Genomic DNA, 5,285 nt, shown 5'->3' on the forward strand with positions numbered 1-5,285 from the left:
AATGGCCTTGATTCTCCCGAGGGCTGACGGGAGTGGAGGTTCAGTAGATGGACGTGAAAGCCGTCTAGAGCGAGCATCATACTACAGCTCCCAGAGGTCGCCGCCAGGCCATTCACCTTCTCCTCGGGAACTAATTTGGGTACGCTCCCGTGGGAACATTTTGACAAGGGCCAAGGGCAGCTGCCTGGACCAGCAGGAAGCGGGCTCAAGCCAATGAAAGGATGTATAAAAAAACCCTCCCCATTTAAGGGGCCAGACTGCAGTACATGACGCCGCTCAGGTACCTGAATTTTTTTGTGTGGTAAACACTTCCGAGAGTGAATGGTATGAAAGGAGCCCAATCTGGACCGAGTTTGGGATCTCTGTGTTATCTGCGCTACACCTCACAGGGAGTGGTAGCAAGTACTTAAAACATGCCATAACCCTATCAATACCAACGGGAAAATGTTCTAACCAGTGGCCACCCGCGCCTTCCGCTCTCGGGGCACGTTGGGACTGGTAGTTCGGGAGGCGGAGGTGAACGGCAGTCAAGAGCGACCGTCAGACTACGACTCCCCAGAGGTCTTTGTGCTCCGATCCGCCACGCCACGCTCCCTCCCACCGCGAAACGACCTCATTGTTTGGGTGGGTCCCTGGGCTGGCTTCTGTCTCTTTTGCTTTCTCACAGTGTTGTTGATTCAACGATTACTCTTGGCCAATTGCGGGTGTGGGGGCCATATGACCAGAGCAGACACAGACTTCGTCCCACATTGGGGGTTCCCTGACTGTGGAAGAGGGCTGAAACATAGTTCATCCTCAGGTTTTCAGGTGTGGCGGCTGAGTCGCACAGATTCCAGAGTGCCTTGGCTAAGGTCTCACAGCACAAAAGTGTCAAGAGCGGGACTTGGTCCCAGGTCTGCCACATCCCACTCGCGTCGCTGCTTCTCGAGAGTGGTGCTAGGTTGTCTCAATGGCGGCAGGACTCTGGGAATCTAGAGGAGCCGGCCGAGGCCAGATGAATCCGGGCAACTGCTTTCTAATGGCAACTTGGGAGGATTACATCAGAGCTCAACCTATGCTTCCATCCTTTGATTCTTTGTCTTTCTTTATGACGTCTTCTTACTGGGAAAACATAATTTTTGTCCCTCCTCCCGTCTCCATTGTCCAATTCCTTGGGCCAGGAACCATGTGTACTAGTGTACACCTCCAACTACAAATGTCCTAAACCGTCCCCCTTCCCTTCCAATTTAAATCCTGTCCCGGAACCTGCATTTTAATTGGTCTCTTTGTTTTTTCTTCTACTAGTCTTTCTTCATAAGCTCTTGCTATGTGCCAGGTGCTGTCGTCGGCGATGGGGTTGTTTCAAGCTAATCTGGTTGGACACATTCCTGTCCCACATGGGACTCAGTCTTCACCTTCCCTTTTACAGATAAGGTAACTGAGGCCCCAGGAATTCATTCACTTATTCCTTCATTCATTCATTCAATCACATTAATTGAGCGCTTACTGTATTCCAAGTACTGTCAGAGCTTGGGAGAGTACACTATAAAGATAAACTAGCAAGATCCCTGTCCACAGTGAGCTCATAGTACAGAGGGGGAGACAGATGTTAATATACCGAAATAGATAAAGAAGGAAAGAACAAAAATTGAATCAGTCAGTCATTTACAGAGAGTGGACTTGTCCACAGGGTGACATAGTCAAGAGCCAGAAGTAGAACTCTCGCCAAGAGATCCAGCTGCTTTCCTTTCGCATCACCATAAATCGTACGACTTTTCTTCCTGTCTCACAAGTGCGAAATTTGGTGTTGTGTAAACTCAGTCGATTGATTGATCGTTCGAGTAATCGTGCTGATTAAGAGCATTCTGTGCACCAAACACTGTACTCAGCTTTTGCAGGAGTACAAACCAACAATAAAAGAGAGATATTCCATACTCTCATGGAACGAGCTTTCAGCCTCCGGGTGGAGACAGACACAAATAGGAATCAATCCACTGCGGCTCTAGACGGAAGGGCTGGGGACCTAGGGTTGCGGGGAGAGGCTCAGCGCGGCCGCATAGCTGCGTAAAGCTGTTCTTTGCCTGGATGAGTGTCGGCTACTCGAGCCTTCTGCGAGCCCCCCAACAGCCTCGAGACAAGCCGTGGGGCATAAAGCTGGTGGTACTTCAGTAGGCGTAGGGGATGGCCGTCCAGAGCGAACATCGTATTACGACTCCTAGATGTCTTTGGGCTTCGTGCCTCCACAGAGCCCTCCCGGCAAGATATGATTGACAGGGTCAATCAGACCCTGAGCTCCATGGGGATCCTATGGACAGCGCAGGGTAATAATGAGGGTTCGCTCATTCATTCATTCATTCATTCATTCATTAATTCAATCGTATTTATTGTGCGCTTATTGTGTGCAGAGCACTATACTAACCAATTTGGAAGTAGAGGTTGGCAACATATACAGACGGTCCCTACCCAACAGCAGGCAAACAGTCTAGAAGGGAGAGACAGACAACAAAACAAAACATTAACAAAATCAAATAAATAGAATAGTAAATATGTACAAGTAAAATAAATAGAGTAATAAATCTGTACAAAAATATATACAGGTGCTGTGGGGAGGGGAAGGATGTAGAGCGGGGGGATGTGGGGGAGAGGAATGGGGGCGCTCAGTCTGGGAAGGCCTCCAGGAGGAGGTGAGCTCTCAGTAGAGCTTTGAAGGGAGGAAGAGAGCTATCTTGGTGGATGTGTGGAGGGAGGGCATTCCAGGCCAGGGGAAGGACGTGGGCCGGGCGTTGACGGCGGGACAGACGAGAACGAGGCACAGTGACGAGGCTAGCGGAAGAGGAGCTGAGGGTGCGGGCTGGGCTGTAGAAGGAAAAAAGGGAGATGAGGTAGGAGGGGGCGAGGTGATGGAGAGCCTTGAAGCTGAGAGTGAGAATTTTTTGCTTGATGCGTAGGTTAATTGGTAGCCACTGGAGATTTTTGAGTAGGGGAGTAACATGCCCAGAGCAGTTCTGCACAAAGATGATCCAGGCAGCAGCATGAAATATAGACTGAAGAGAGGAGAGACAGGAGGATGAGAGATCAGAGAGGAGGTTGATGCAGCAATCCAGTCAGGATAGGATGAGAGATTGAACCAGTACGGTAGCGGTTTGGATGGAGAGGAAAGTGAGCATCTTGGCGATGCTGCGGAGGTAAGACAGGCAGGCTTTGGTGACGGATTGGATGTGAGGGGTAAACGAGAGAGCAGAGTCGAGGATGACACTAAGGTTGCGGGCTAGTGAGACGGGAAGGATGGTAGTGTCGTCAACAGTGATGGGAAACTCAGGGAGAGGGCAGGGTTTGGGAGGGAAGATAAGGAGTTCAGTCTTGGACATACTGAGTTTTAGATGACGGACATACATCCAGATGGAGATGTCTTGAAGGCAGGAGGAGACACGAGCCTGAAGCGTTGGAGAGAGAGCAGGGGCAGAGATGTAGATTTGGGTGTCATCAGCATAGAGATGATAGTTGAAGCCGTGGGAGCGAATGAGGTTACCAAGGGAGTGAGTGTAGATAGAGAACAGAAGAGGACCAGGAACTGACCCTTCAGGAACCCCTACAGTAAGGGGATGGGAGGGAGTGGAGGAGCCCGCAAAAGAGACTGAGAATGAACGGCCGGAGAGATAAGAGGCGAACCAGGAGAGGACAGAGTCTGTGAAGCCAAGGTTGGATAGCGTGTTGAGGAGAATGGGGTGGTCCACAGTGTCGAAGGCAGCTGAGAGGTCAAGGAGGATTAGGATAGAGTAGGAGCCATTGTTTCTGGCAAGCAAGATGTCATTGGCGACCTTTGTGAGGGCGGTTTCGGTGCAAGGTACAGAAGCCAGATTGGAGGGGGTCGAGGAAAAAGTTGGTGTTGAGAAATCCGAGGCAGCGGGTGTAGACGACTCGTTTAAGGAGTTTGGAAAGGAATGGTAGGAAGGAGAAAGGGCGATAAACTAGAAGGGGAGGTGGGGTCAAGAGAGGTTTTTTTGTTTAGGATGGGGGAGACGTAGGCATGTTTGAAGGCAGAGGGGAAGGAACCAGTGGCGGTTGAAAATGGACGTTAAGGAGAGGAGGAGGGACGGGGCGAGAGATTTTATAATATGAGAGGGAATGGGGTCAGAAGTACAGGTGGCCGGAGTAGCACTTGAGAGGATGGAGGAGATCTCATCTGAGGATACTGCTGGGAAGGATGGGAGAGTAGTGGAGAGGGTTGAGAGCCGGGGGTTGGAAAAGTGGGAGGAGTGACTTTGGGGAGCTCAGAGCTGATGGAGCTAATTTTACTAATGAAGTAGGAGGCCAGGTCTTTGGGGGTAAGGCAAGGAGGAGGGGGAGGAACAGGGAGCCTGAGAAGGGAGTTGAATGTATGGAAGAGCTGACTGGGATAATGGGCATGGGTGTCAATACGGGAGGAGAAATACTTTGTCTGGAAGAGGAGAGGGCAGAGTTAAGGCAGGAGAGGATAAATCTGAAGTGAACGAGGTTGGCTTGGTGTTTAGACTTACGCCAGCATCGTTCAGCAGCTCGAGCATTACAGCGAATTAGGCGAACAGTGGCAGTGATCCAGGGCTGTGGGTTAGTGGTACGAGAATGGAGAAGGGAAAAGGGAGCAAGGGAGCCGAGCTGAGTAGAGAGGGTAGAGTTGAGAGCAGTAATCTGATCATCAAGATTGGGTAGAGCGGAAAGAGTGGTGAGGTGTGGTGTGAGGTGCTGAGAAAGATGGATGGGGTCGAGAGAGCGGAGGTCTCTGTGAGGTAGTAATATAGATTTACAGGGGAGAGGAGTGTGAGTGAGGAGGCAGGTGAGAAGGTTATGATCAGAGAGAGGGATTTCAGAGTTGGTGAGGGTGGAGATAGTGCAGCGTTATGAGATGATGAGGTCGAGGGTCTGACCAGGTTGGTGAGTGGGAGAGGTGGAGTGGAGTAGGAGATTGGCAGCGTCATGGGCAGATAGAAGGCGGGAAGCAGAGGAGTCACCAGTGATAGCCATGTGGATGTTGGTGTCTCCAAGGATCAGAGTGGGCATGGAAAAGGAGAGAAGGGAGATGAGGAAGGGGTCAAAATCGTTAAAGAAGTTGGAGGTGGGGCCGGGGGCTGTAGATGAAGGCTACAAGAATCTGGAGGGAGTGGCAGAGGGGAATAATATGGGCTTCAAAGGAGGGGAAGGAAAGGGAAGGGCAGGAGGGAAAGTGCGAAAGCGACGGTGGGGTCCGAGAAGGAAGCCGACACCTCCTCCTTTCCCGGTGAATCTGAGGGAGTGGGAGAAGAGGAGGCCTCGGCTGCAGAGAGCAGCAG

Source organism: Tachyglossus aculeatus, unplaced genomic scaffold, assembly GCF_015852505.1.
Source record: "Tachyglossus aculeatus isolate mTacAcu1 unplaced genomic scaffold, mTacAcu1.pri scaffold_88_arrow_ctg1, whole genome shotgun sequence".
NCBI lineage: Eukaryota > Metazoa > Chordata > Mammalia > Monotremata > Tachyglossidae > Tachyglossus > Tachyglossus aculeatus.